The 15,356-nt window shown below is 36.5% G+C and overlaps 1 protein-coding gene across 6 annotated transcripts in view; it reads right to left on the reverse strand.

Moving 5' to 3' along the window:
* Positions 1-5,577, reverse strand: part of LOC117394251 (engulfment and cell motility protein 1) — a 167,640-nt gene extending 162,063 nt beyond the window's left edge. For 3 of the 6 annotated variants that reach the window (XM_033992364.3, XM_033992362.3, XM_033992361.3), the window contains exon 1: positions 5,391-5,575. The gene's annotated coding sequence lies outside the window, so the exon portion shown is untranslated. Of the gene's footprint in view, positions 1-5,390 lie in introns of all 6 variants that reach the window. The other 3 variants (XM_033992359.3, XM_033992357.3, XM_033992360.3) reach the window with 2 other exon arrangements.
* Between the last annotated feature and the right edge of the window lie 9,779 nt (positions 5,578-15,356).

The following is a 15,356-nucleotide window of genomic DNA, read 5'->3' on the forward strand; positions in this document are numbered from 1 at the left end:
ACATAATGTTCTGCTACTGCCGGACGATACCAGCAAAGGTTTAAATTAAAAGATTTGTAGAAATATCAATATCAATGTGTTTCAAGGAACAGAGACACAGGCAAAAAGAAAAAAACTACAATAAAATTCCCTATATCTGAAACTGTTCATTTGTGACCCTGTAGCAGCATTTCCCTTTTAGCAGCGGTACTTTGAGATCAAAGAACTCCGAATGTACATATGGTTTATTCTTCAAAGCTGTAGCTGCATTTGCTGTCCTAAAATTACACTGTAGGTTTCCCATACAAATAACCAAATGTGGACAGCTAAACAGTTTAGCAAAGCTGCTTGTACTGAAGTACAAAAATAAAATGAACCCTCCTCCTGCAACATTTGTCTTCTTTTTAAGAATACTTTGTAGTACTTTGTATTTAATCATATCCTGATGTAACTATCACTATTTAATCATAGCCTGATGTAACTATCACTATTATCTGCTGTATTATTGAATTGTGTTTTGTCACACTTGTACTTTGCTTGAACAAAAGTTATTGTATTTCTTAGTCTTATTGTATTACTTGTATCGTAACACTTGAAATGTATTTGCTTACGATTGTAAGTCGCCCTGGATAAAGGCGTCTGCTAAGAAAAATAAATAATAATACATTTCAATAACACTGAAAGGTTTGTCTGTTAGTACTTTGATATGTGTTGGAAGGCATTATGGAAAGCATTTTGCAAACAGACAGTCGTGAATCAGATGCAGCACCAACCAACACAGCAGTTTGCTCACAACCCTGAACATGTGGGAACATGTTGGAATTTCCCCACTCACAAACTTGATCTTGTGGTTTATCACATGACAAGAACCCCTCAACAGAACCAAATGCTTACTAAACTCTATTGTCTTTTACACAGTGCAACTGGTAATAAAAATATTAAAACTGGTACAGTTGTCAAAAATGGCTGCTTCTTAAACTGGTCAGAATTGCTATTAAACCTAGCAATTGTAATTTCTTTTTTTCTAAACACTGCAGACATAAAAACTATAGTGTGGTTACACTGACATTACTATTGTGAGAGATAAATTCTGACAACACACAACATCAGATAAGACTACTGAACTGTAGAAGTACAACCTAGGGGCAGGATCTAATGTACCTTTGAGATTTGAGGGAGTTGGCCAGTACATATAAATAAAAGATCAGGAGCTCAAGATAGTCATAGTCAGAAAAGTAAGTGCTGCATGAGGCCGTTACCATAATTGGAAGGTTTCAATGAATATTAAATATTCAGAAACCTGTAACATACAGTAACAAGATGCATATAAATGCTCATAATACTTCAGATTCCGCCATAATAACTGTACATTAAATACTACCATGGAACTGGGCAGCAGTGTGGAGTAGTGGTTAGGGCTCTGGACCGGAGAGTGGTGGGTTCAATCCCAGGTGGGTGGCACTGCTGCTGTATCCTTGAGCAAGGTACTTTACCTAGATTGCTCCAGTAAAAACCCAATTGTATTAATGGTTAATTGTAGGTAAGAATAATGTGATATCTTGTAACAATTGTAAGTCGCCCTGGATATTATTATTATTATTATTATTATTTTATTTCTTAGCAGACGCCCTTATCCAGGGCGACTTACAATTGTTACAAGATATCACATTATACATTATACAGATATCACATTATTTTTTACATACAATTACCCATTTAAACAGTTGGGTTTTTACTGGAGCAATCTAGGTAAAGTACCTTGCTCAAGGTTACAACAGCAGTGTCCCTCACTGGGGATTGAACCCACGACCCTCTGGTTAGGAGTCCAGAGCCCTAACCACTACTCCACACTGCTCATATGGGCATCTGCTAAGAAAATAAATAATAATTGATGATCCAATCACCTGTCTGGTTCAACAAAAAAATGTATGATGATAAATTAAGATGATTCTGTAATTTGTTTTCAAATTAAATTGAAACAGACCACCACAGAATGTTTACAAAATAATAGATTTGCACATGTGAGGCACCGTTTGAACCTGTAACATTCACGCCAAAAAAGGTTCACAATAATCATGTTGGGAGCTTCTTATGGGAACGCTGAGGTGCATGTATATTTTAGAGTAAAGGTTGCACTGATAATCTCCTGGCTTTTAAATTAAAGCAAAGTGCCTATACTTACAGATAACAATGCCTTTAGGAAAAAAAAAACTCTACACATCCAATATGCTAATTCAGCCTAATGAATAAAATCACTTAGAATAAGAGTAAGTTCAGAACAGAAGGTAGGAAGAGACAAGCCTTGATGTGTCCAATAATGTCTTCACAGCTAACTGGCCAGTGTTGAAATCCCAGTGTTAACCGTTAGGGTTGATTTTAGGTGTTACATTTTCACATTTGCCACCACACGGTGTGTTGTTTCATATTTAACCAAGGTATATTTCACAGTAAAATAAAAGTACACTAATCCAGAGTAATAATATCAACATCTGGGATTTTAGTTGGCGGTTTCTGTAATGTTGCCGCTTCTGTCCGTGCTGAAGAAGTTGAAGGTAGGCTAACATATTGCAACGGGGCACGGCTGGACTGACTCGCCATTGCCACCTGTTGGCTGATTGTGTGCCGTGCCCGGAGCCGGCCTCCACAAATATGTTAATTAGAAGCAGAGGGAGCTGGGAGCGGGAAATAGGGTGAGGGATATACTGTTGTTATTGTTGTTATAAATACTGTTATTTTAAGTGCCCCTATTAGTTATGTTGCCATACCCGGTAACTGTTGAAACCTTCCTGTGTTGTTTTATGTACTATGTGACTGTCACCTTGAGAGTCGAGGTAGTCCTCTGGGGTGGGGAAAGGGCTGTCTGTGTGCATTGCAGTGTACATAGTTTACATGCAGAGTACAATTGTGTACTCATGAGTTAAATTGTCACTACAGCAGTGTTAATATCACTCTCCCAGTGTTATCTCCGAACACTTACGTAGTTAATTTTACAATAAAGGGTTGATAGTTATACACTGTAAGAGACGTAAATTTAAATCCAATAGTGTTAAATGTGTTTTTTTTTTTTTTAACTTTTTCAGAAGTGTAACTTTAACACTGTGGAGTGTGGAGCCATATGTACACTGGTAAAGTGTTAGATTTGACGACTACAACAGCTGATTTAACACTCGCCAATTTTCTGTGTTGTTTTCCTAAGCCCTTTTTATTAGCGAAGATTGGGAATTACAGCCAGCATTAAGCAAAACAATCTTGAACACGGCATTCTGTTAACACTCTTAAACGGCTACAGTCCAGTGAAACCAGAGACTCTGGAAAAAGTATTAGAAACCAGACAACCTTTACAAATGTAGCTACACAGATTTTTTTTTTCTTCTGAAAAAGCAAAGCAAACTCTGGATGCGATGAATTTACATCCATAATATACAGTGCCTTGCAAAAGTATTCAGACCCCTGACCAATTCTCTCATATTAATGAATTACAAATGGTACATTGAAATTTCATTCTGTTTGATATTTTATTTTAAAACACTGAAACTCAAAATCAATTATTGTAAGGTGACATTGGTTTTATGTTGGGAAATATTTTTAAGAAAAAATAACTGAAATATCTTGCTTGCATAAGTATTCAACCCCCACACATTATTTGGTAGAGCCACCTTTCGCTGCAATAACAGCTTTAAGTCTTTTGGGGTAAGTATGTACCAGCTTTGCGAGAAAATGTTATATAAGAATATTTTATTTATGATTTTAAATCCTCTTTTGACCTACATTAAAACCATTGATCTGGCACAGACTTTTAGAAATATCTGTTTGTTTTTTGTTTTTTTAAAATTCTGGGTGACAGTGGTGTTCTCAGTGGATTTTAGGTTTACAAATGTGGAGAAGCATATCCCAACTACTAAGCCAAAGTTCACAGTATGTGTCATAAATTGTGCAAACCCAGAACAGCATAAATCCTGATATAATCACAAACATGTGCAATTGCCATTCCAAGTAAACAACTTAGGGAAAATAATGGGCACAGACTTTGCTGATGTACCTCAACTACAACAAAATAAACGATAATGTAGTTCGGTATTCTAATCTTCCATTTTTATTTTTTATTTATTTTATTTTTTTACTGAAGTTCCTGGAGGCTAGTAGCACTGTGAACTCCCACACCATGCATGAGCATTGCCAATGTGGTCTCCATGGATTCCTACCATACCAGTTCAACAGTAACACAATGTGTGTGGGGGGGGACGGGGACCTGAAATGGATGGCCTGTCACTGTTCAGTGACCCATTACGCCAACCATGTTCTTGGGTGGGAAACTTCTATTTAAGGCATTACAAATGCCCGGAAACTACAGTAGGTCATAAAACACCTGTCAGCAACAGTGTATTATGCAAGAACAATTTATAATAATTTAAAAAAACCAAAAAAAAAAAAAACCTTGTATATACTTCTGGGAACTGGGTAAAAATACTGATTCATCGCTGTAATGCGGTCAAAGTTAATTAGCAGTAAACCTATTAGCGGTTAGAATACTGCATTCGATGATTATGAAGCTTACAGTGCTACAGACGCAAGTAACAAATTGTTAAAGTGTAATAGTATTTATTTTATTAACAACAATAGTCTACATTATTTTGCTGCACGGGGGGGGGGGGGGGGGGGGGGGGGGTGATTGCCTTTAGAAGAGACTCCTATTTTATGCATATCTGCATAAGCCAATTAACGAGATGTTCTTTTGTATTTTATATTATCTCAGATTTGAACAAGCTTTACACGTCACAAAATCTGCTTGCTGACTTTTAATAAACAGATATATTAGTCCTTAAAAAGACAGATACAATATTGTTGTCTCCCATCTCACATGAGGACACCAGAACCACACACACTAAAAACTTCAATCACACAGCGATGTCTATTAGCTTTTGAGAACCGTGGGAACGCGCCTATATACAACATTTTAACAATTTTGTCTGGGGCACCATTGAAAGAAAGTTTATGGTTTTACTTTCATGTTACTTTGTTTCCTAACATGTGACGACGAGTTGCTAAAAATAACACTAAGACTAAGCACCCGCCTCGCAGCACGTCTTGAACAGGTCAAATAAAACTGGAGAACCAAAACATCCCACAAAGCGAACCAAGCAGGCACCAAAGAAAAACACAACACCAGCACTTAGCGGAACAACATTAAAACAACCCCGTTTCGAAACATAAATCCCATGTTCCGTGTCGACAAAAAAAAAAGAATCCATTGCAAACTGTCAAAATATAGTTTCGATACAAATAAATTATACTAAAAAAGACAAATCGCGCAGTTCATAAGTGAATATGCGAAAAGCTAGATTTTGCAGTCCTATATGCATTGACTATGATTACTTTCTTTTCAGTGAATGAATAAAAGCATTGTTACTAACCTGCGTGCTAAAAGACTTTTCCTTCACCATCAAAGTGCTGATGTTTTGAAATTATATCACAGACAGACTAACTTATTTCCTCCTCTGATGCCGACGCCGATGTGCTAATGCTTTCACTTCCTCTTTCCTCCTCCTACTACTTGCTAATACCGACCAATTACATTACAACTAGCGTAGGCCTGTGTAGCCCTAACCTGTCACTGTAATACGAACCAATTACATTGCAACTATCGCTGACAATAATATATAACTTTGCCGTCCCCTTTTTGCTGCTGCAACAACTGGGCATACTAATGGCGGGGGGGCGGGGGAGAGTTAAGGATTTGATATTGGTACACAGTGAAGCAAAATAAAAAATAATAAATTCAATACAATATTAGATTGAACAACACGAACCACTGACTTTAAGACAGATTTATAACACCAACAATATTACATATTCTTATGAAAACATATTATCTCATAAGATAATTATTATTTTTAATTCAAATATATATATTTTTTTACCAGTTTAGTTTGATTTTATGGTATTAGAAAAACCTCACATGACTGATTGGTTTGATGAAATCACTGACATGTATTTTGAAATATAATAATATAATAAAACAAAATGCATCCCCTGTACTCCTATCCTGCCCATAGTTTTCCATGGGCAGGATACTACCTGCGTACAGGGTTCAGATGAGATCATATTACCTGTAACAAAGGTATGAGTGAATTTATTGCATTTGACCAGAAACAAATTTAACAAAAAAAAAAAAAAAAACAGACTTTTGATAATGCTGTAACCATACATGACCTATTAATTGTAACAGAGATCATCAAATGTAAATTGTTACTATCTTTCTCCTGATAATATGTGTAATTTTACCACTGCAACATAGAACTGTCACTGAATCACAGAATGCCTTACTTCACTGCCAGTTTAGATTTATACCAGTTTATAATTTAAAGCAAACACATGCTGTTTTCAGTTCTTGATAATAATCCATGCTAATACAGGTAAATTCATAGTTTGATGTTTATATTTAACCTAAACCAATGATAGTGCATCTCTACAACAAAATTGTACAGCAGTGACATCAACTCTGGCATCATTGTAAAATAAAGTAAAAATTCAGGGTGTGGACTAGAGTTTAGAAAACAGCTGCTGTGTAGTAAACTTTCAATAGAATGCAGGGTCACCATGTAGCACACTGTGGTAAATCAGTGTGATGCTAAAGGAACAGAAATCCCAAATGATTTAGACATGCAAAACTGCGAACTGTCTTGCATACAAAAGTGGGCAGAGATGTGGCAAATTAAATTGAGTGTCAACAAATGTAAAGTGTTACATGCTGGTCACAAAACTGTAAGATCTAAATACCAAATTGGTCCTATAGAGCTTAAAGGAGGGCTTAAAGGACTGAGCTATGAAGAGGCTGAAATAACTCAATCTATTTAGCCTAGAACAAAGATGAATGGGGGAGGGTGGGGGCCATGATTAAATTTAAAATCTTAAAAGGAGTGGACATACTTTAGTTCACCCTAACCAATACTTTATGCACAGCACAGAAACCAGGTCCAGGGGACACAGTTGGAAATTAAGTGGAGTTACAGTAGATTTATGACAGAGAGAAGGAGACACTTTACAGAGGTATGGAATGGGATACCTAGTCATGTTAAAATCACTTGGATCCTTTAAGATTTAGGAAACTGGATGAACTTATCGTGTTCTTATGAATATATGCTCTAAAAAGTGCATCCTACATTTCTCAAGTGTTTCCATATATAGGTCTAATAGCTGTATTTTGACGCTTTGGGGGAAAAAAACCACATCAATCCAATTAGTCCATCATAATGGTATCTAATTAGTGAATATTACCAATTACTGGGAACCAATTACAATCCACATGCCTAAAATTGGTTTCTAATAATATTGTTAAATACCTCAGGGCCTTGTAACTAAATCATCTCTCAGAAAGGTTTACTGACAGTAGCAATAACTGTATTCTACTCTGTGACTATCAAAAATGATCTTAGTCCCTGTACATTTCCCTTAGCGCAATGCAGCCTACAATTTGATTTCTGTAAAAATGCATTACACTGCTGTGGAGACAAGGGAAGAGTATCCAAATGTATTAGTGCAGGGACAAATAAGAATGCCAGTGACATATATCCCTGGTACGTTTATATATAGAAAATCAGAGCTTTCGGTTCAATAAAATAAAAAAAAAATCACCATGCCATTTACTACATGCACATGAAAAGCAGTAAGTGTGACATACATACAGACAGACAGACAGATACAGGATACCTACATATCCCCCCAGACTCCATTGGAAGAAGGTTCTTAACACATTTCATCACAATTAGATTAACTGTTTCTGGAAATAGGTAATAGTGTGACACACAGACTAAGCTACATGTTTGTTTTTTTAAAATTATTATTCTATTATGCTTTGTTAGCTTACACTTGAATATTGAATGTATCACAGCATTTTGTTGTACGTTTGAACAGTATTGTTAAATATAGGGTCTGATTCACAAAGCTTGTTTAATAGTCCATTTGGTTAATTAAATAGTGCTTGATATTTATAAACACTGTTTAGAGTAAAATGGGTATTGGTGTAGCTGCAAAAACATGATCACACCCACCATTCACTGCTGTAAACAAACACCTTACTGTCCTCACTGTTTAATGCTTACAATAAAGCATCTGGTATTTACATAGTTTTTAAAATACTCATTGTTACATTGCATGGCAATGTGACCTTTTTGCTTCTTTTGTTATTTAAATTAAGGTGACATGTTTTTAACTGAACACACATTCTTGGATCAATCCATTCTTAATCGATTTAAAAAATAAATGTATTCATCTGCATTATATTCACATGCTTTCAAACTTAAACTGGGCTCGAGCATGTGGAGTGTTTTGTTTCAGAACTACAATACTTGCGGGGGCTCCCGAGTGGCGCATCCAGTAAAGGCGCTCCACGTGGAGTGCAGGATGTGCCCTATAGTCTGGATGTCACAAGCTCGAGTCTTTGCCGACCAAGGATGGGAGCTTCCAGGGGGCAGCGCTCAATTGGCCAAGCGCCGCCCGGGAGGGGGAGGGCCAGGGTGTCCTCGGCTTACCGCGCACCAGCAACCCCTGTAGTCTGGCCAGGCGCCTGCGGGCTTGCCTGTAAGCTGCCTGAGAGCTGCGTTGTCCTCCGATGCCGAAAAAAGCGGTTGGCTGATGGCACACGCTTCGGAGGACAGCGTGTGTTCGTCTTCGCCCTCCCGAGCTGAGCCTAAAAATAATTGGCCATTCCAAATTGGGGAGAAAAAAATAATTGGCAATGATTAAATTTTAAAAAAAAAAGAAAATTACAGTAGTTTCAAAGAATTGTGTTTATTTAAACTTTTTTATTAGGACATGTTCAGTAGCTCATGATAATCCCAAAATGAATTGAGAAATGAATGTAGAGTTGATTGTGTATGGTACATAGCACCTGCTGGCAGAGGGATTATTGTCCAGCAATTATCCAAAATTTGTAAAACCCATTTCTGAATAGGTGTTAGGTACACTAACAGACTCATTTTGTGAATTGAACACCTTGATCCATTTGCTTCAACTTGGAAGACAATGATTTAAAGTCCAGGCCCTCCGTGTGCCCACACCCATTGTGAATTCTTAGGAAGAATCTTTTGGGTCACTCCAGAGGCCTGTGATAAAAGGTTGTTAATTCCAGAGTAGGCAAGTTTGATGGGCCAGTATATTAGTAACATAAATTCCCAGTCGCGGTGGTAAATATAAAATCAGATCTATCATTATCATTAGAAAGTAGATCACTGTGAGGAAGTACAGGTGAAGCAGATTCACAATGGTTAAAGAAATGTTTGATGCCATCCATGTGAAGACCATGCTGTTTATGGAACACTGTGTAACTCTGACTACCTATGTTTACAGTCTACCTATAACTGTGCCCATTAGATGTTGTTTATTTGTCAAACATAATAAAGAAGGGTAGATGCCAAACCCACTTAATAATATAATCATGTGGCACACAAATAGGCATTGAAGAAGTTACAAATCCTTTTATTTAGTTGTCAGAAGAAAAACATATGGTAAGCTTTTTTTAAATTTTTATCCCAAGATAGCAAACAAAGAGAAAGGGAAGCTTTTATTAGTGCATACTGAATCAACTTTAAAAAAATGTCAAGATTAATGAGCCCATAAAAATACTACGGCTTGGGGTTTTAGTTCCTTGTACATCTGTCTGCCCCGACATATTTTTCATTTAAAAAAAAATAAAAAATCTATAATCTCAGGGGTTTCATACAATCTCTGAAAAGTGAAATGCTGTGGGTTTTCTCACACCAGTGATTTTCCTGGTTATTTCACATTCAAGATTTTGCTGAGACTGGTGTTCTTTGGAAGCCACAGATATGAACATTTCACAGGCTAACAGTCATTTTCCACTGTTTGCGTACATCAAACCTTACTAATAACACCGTGTAACAATTTTTTATTTTTTTTTGGTTCCTGGGTAGTAAGTGTTATTTCCTAATTGCTTATGCCTCAAAAGTATAGAAAATGGCTACTATTCCCCACAAACTTTGCTTTTGTGACCAGGACAGTGATATTTTGAAATTTACCTATTTCCAATGAGAAAACGGGCGAATTTGTGTCTTTTCGTTCACATAAAGTCAGAAAAAAACAACATATGAATCCAAATTAACATGTATTCATACTAAAGTAATACAAAAATGACTACAAAAGATTTAGAAGTGAGTAGTTTTTCGAGATTTACGATTATACTGTAAATCACTTTCACGAATCAGCCCCCAAATGTAGTCTCCCATCATGTTCTCGTTATACTGTCCTTGGTAGCAGCGTTCAAAGTCCAGTATATCCTGGTGGAAGCGCTTGCCTTGCTCCTCCGAGTACGCTCCCATGTTCTCCTTGAATTTATCAAGATGAGCATCAAGGATATGGACTTTGAGGGACATCCTACAGCCCATTGTGCCGTAGTTCTTCACCAGAGTCTCAACCAGCTCCACATAGTTTTCGGCCTTGTGATTGACAAGAAGCCCCGAACCACTGCGACAAAGCTGTTCCAATCCGCTTTCTCCTTACTAGTGAGCTTCTTGGGGAATTCATTGCACTCCAGGATCTTCTTTATCTGTGGTCCGACGAAGACACCGGCTTTGACCTTTGCCTGAGACAGCTTAGGGAAGAAGTCTTGAAGGTACTTGAAGGCTGCCGACTCCTTATCTAGAGCTCTGACAAATTGTTTCATAAGGCCCAATTTGATGTGCAGTGGTGGTATCAGCACCTTCAGGGGGTCCCAGCCGTACTCATCATACTTCAAGGCGTCCAGCAAGGTCTTGATGCTGTTGTAATCCTCTTTGAGGTGCACCGAGTGAGCCAGGGGAAGAGACGGGTACTTGTTACCATAATGGAGCAGCACGGCTTTGAAGCTCCTGGATGAGCTGTCAATGAAGGACAGTATAACGAGAACATGATGGGAGACTACATTTGGGGGCTGATTCGTGTAAGTGATTTACAGTATAATCGTAAATCTCGAAAAACTACTCACTTCTAAATATTTTGTAGTCATTTTTGTATTACTTTAGTATAAATACATGTTAATTTGGATTCATATGTTGTTTTTTTCTGACTTTATGTGAACGAAAAGACACAAATTCACCCGTTTTCTCATTGGAAATAGGTAAATTTCAAAATATCACTCCTGGTCACAAAAGCAAAGTTTGTGGGGAATAATAGCCATTTTCTATACTTTTGAGGCATAAGCAATTAGGAAATAACACTTACTACCCAGGAACAAAAATTGTGTTACATAGTGTAATTAAATAGGAAAAATACAAGGCACAGTTGTTAGTCATTCAGTTAAGAAAACAGCAATGCCTTAAAAGTACAATTTATGCTTCGCATTGCTGTGCTTTATTCAGTACACCCTAAGGGTATTTAATTTAATGATCCAAACAGTGGTGTATCTTAATACCACCACCCTACAATGTATAAACCTGACATTTTGCGCACCCTTTCCCATTGTATGTTTTATTGCTGCATGTTCAACAGAGTTCTATTTCTGCCACAGGTTAGGTTGCCATGAGATCATAGTACTTTAACACAACTTAATTTTCAAAAGGCACCTCCACATTAAGGTGGTGTGAATGTTAATGCACTGCTCTTGGATTATATACAGTAAATGCAAAAATCTATTCTGAGGATAAAAAAATAATACTGTGCTTCCAAAGTGATCACTTTCTTTTGTTAAAATAAATAACTTATTTGCTTTCTCTGACTACTCACAGGATAAATGTTCAAGACCTTTCATTAGTGAGTTGGTTGCATTGGTGTTACAATTAATTTAAGCATGGTGAAAGATCGTCATATTAAACATGATTATTAGTTATTCAATGGTGCTCATTTCTATTCAGCTAATTCTTGAAGATACTATGCAGAGGTTTTTTTGTTGCCCTATTAAAAAAGAGGTTAAATATCATTAGTCAAACACAACTGAATTACAGTTGGGTTGATTTTCACAACTTAAGCAACAAACAGCGGCATTTTTTATTTATTTACCAAAGAGAACTGGGAAATAAAAATGTTTGATGCCAAAAAGAGAACAAAATATAACATGGTACATTATAGTTTATTGCATAGCCACTGTAATGTATTAAAATACAGGTTACAGGGCTGATTTGTATTGCCATGTGTTTTAAAACATTTTACTACTGCAGCTGAATTACATTTTGAAATGAACTTTAGCTTTAGGTTGCCAATAAAAACATATTTCACATCTATATAACTTATTTATGAGACAAATATGAACTCATTAAATGTAATTCTCAAAAAAAAAAAAAAAACGAGCTTAAAGAAATAATGGCAAATCTGCAGTAATGTTAAATCAGAAAAAAAAATCACAAACATAGTCTTTGAAAATTGTAAAGAAAATGTTGGCTCCTCAAAAGTTAGTGTTTTATTAAATGCTACATCATCTTAAGCAATGTATACATACATGCATGTGTAATACACACACACACACACACACACACATTCACACTTATGTTTGGAGTCACAGACCCAGATAAGCACTAATCTTGGATTACTTTACCAAAGCTAGCATTACATAGTTCAAGATAATTTGGAGTCTAGGAAACCAGATTTAAGATGGATATTGTAAGCTGGAGAAGTTGATATTTAACAGCATGCAAAACAATAATATTCTTTGCATATGTATGTGACTTGATCTGATGTATTTACTTATTTTTGTGCAAACAACTATTAATTCTCATTTTAGAAATAGTAATACAATAGATCACTGCTTAAATAAGGATTGTATTTTGCCTGAGCACTGATACGATATTTTTCTTCAAAATAATTGTGAGATTAATAACATTTTCTCTTGTGTAAATAATGAAACACATATACCAGAAACTGTCATTACTTTTGATGGTCAGTAGATATACTTAGAGGCATAATATACAGAATTCTGATCAACCAATACAACGCATATTATCCTGTCTAGATCCAGATGCAGAATGGATGCTGGCTGCCACTCTAATAAACAGAAGTCAGTAAAGTACATGCATTGTCTCCATTACACCAGTAAGGATGAAAGGGCTTGCACTGTCTCTCATCGCTACTAGAGCGAACAGAAGAGCTGTACAGTCAGAAAGATGCCTCGGGCTTTCATTATGCTCATACATTATCTGAGGAATCTTCTTAGCTCAGAGCCCAGCACCTTTTCCTTGCATTTTGCTTGCTGAACTGTTTTAGCCTTAGTCTGAATCTGAGCTGTTGCTCAATTTGGAGGACTTGTGCTTTCGCTTCTTCTTCCTCTTTTTTCTTTTCTTTCATTTTGCGTTTGCCAGAGTCTGAAGAACTGGAGCTACTGCATTTCGAGTCTGAGGTGGTGTCATCCAGCAGCTGCTGTAATTGCCTTATCCTGTAAAGAGAGGACAACATTTCACAATGAGCACTTTACATTTGAGTTTCAGGAAAAAGGAAAAAGTATGAACCCAAACAGGATTTGTTAGTAAAGCTGCCAAATCTTATATAAAACAAAAAGAAGTGACAGAAATATCTGTTCTCAAGCCTTACTTTTAGGTAGTCTTGCACTTCTTTGATAATTTCACCTGGAGAAACAATTGCTTCCCCTACTGACTGACATACTGTGCAGCCAGTAACATAATCCTAAATACACTGCTGAGGTGAAATGACAGAGGAAGTGAAACAGTAATAGGAGTACCTTTAAAAGGTACCAGATACATTTATTAGAATGGAAATACTTGCGTGATAATATATGTTTTTTTCAAAACTGCACGAGAGACCTATGCAGCATATCGAGGTGCATTTATTGTATTATCTGCAGCAACCTCTCAATGCTATAGCGAACAGTGCTATTTATTTTCCTTGGGGTTGCAAATGCCTTGGTCACCTACAGAGCTTTTTTCAGCTCTTATCTTCCAACACTTTTCAGTTAATCCCCATTAAAGAATACAAGTCCCCTAAAAAGAAATACCTGGAAACATACCCTGATACATTCCCTAATTTAGTTTCACAAAAAGTTCTGAAAGTAAAGGAGATACTTTGTTTCCTTTTCAAAGCACCTGTTTTCTCTAATCAGGTCATACATGGGGTCTTCGTGCACCTAGAAATATTCTTGTACAAACATATTATTATTATTTATTTCTTAGCAGACGCCCTTATCCAGGGCGACTTACAATTGTTACAAGATATCACATTATTTTTACATACAATTACCCATTTATACAGTTGGGTTTTTACTGGAGCAATCTAGGTAAAGTACTTTGCTCAAGGGTACAGCAGCAATGTCCCCGACCGGGGATTGAACCCACGACCCTCCGGTCAAGAGTCCAGAGCCCTAACCACTACTCCACACTGCTGCACACTATTAAAATACAATCCGTAAAGAAACGCATTCCCCACATTCCACCAGTGCACTCTTGAATGAAAAATGTAGATTGCTTTTTTTTTCAAATTAGAAAAATGGTATTATTATTTTGCCAGAATTACATTGGTGTGCTGTTGTGTGAAAATGTATTATTAAAAGTGAATTCTGAGAATGCTATACAAGTATAGCCTACTTACAACACGAAACTGTTCCAATTTTTGATTTCCTTTGATAAAAAATGGACATTCCCGGTCCCCTGTCCTATGGCCATAGTGCTTACACCTCCAGCCTGAAATAAATTAAAGTTACTCACTTGTTAACTGCATGGGTGAAAGTGGCCAATGATCATTTTGACTGAAACTCCTGGGGCAAAACCATTGTTTTGGCTGGGGGCCCGCCTAGGCCCACGAAGCTCTGGGGTTGTACATGCTCACAGATGCATTCTGAGCCATTTAGACCACTTTCAGAAGCACATTTTAACTTAACTTCGTGGAAAAGGAAATTCAGAAATTACTTCTTACAACTTCTCATTTTACCAGATGGATCAATCGGATAAATCACACATGAGGCTAGTTAACAAAAATAGGTTTTGAAATGTTACTCAAACCTTTTAAATGTATGCCCATTTCACATATTAATTTTATAAAACCTCAGTTGCAAAAATAATACAATCTCTGCTTAACACAATCAGATGTCAAATACAGGGTTCACAGTTTTTCTGATACAAAGTTCAAGGACTTTTCAAGGACTATTTTGACAATTTTCAAAGACCTAATTTAAGGTGTTTGACAGTTTTCAATGTTGATAACTAATAATCAACTAAAAATAAAGCTTTTGCATGAACAGTTTATTTAACTGTATAATAACACAAATCAAAATTACTCACTTTTCAATTATAGATAAGCTCTGGACTTATTCAGTAACAGCGAGTCATTTTTGGTATCTATAGGTGAGCGTTTCATTCTAAAAGCAGTACAACAATTCAGTGCTTTAATCAATGTCAGAAGCAATAGTCCAAAATGTTGTCTCGTCATAGGTGCCTAACTTTGTTAAA

The sequence above is a fragment of the Acipenser ruthenus genome, chromosome 3 (assembly GCF_902713425.1).
Source record: "Acipenser ruthenus chromosome 3, fAciRut3.2 maternal haplotype, whole genome shotgun sequence".
Taxonomy (NCBI): Eukaryota; Metazoa; Chordata; class Actinopteri; order Acipenseriformes; family Acipenseridae; genus Acipenser; species Acipenser ruthenus.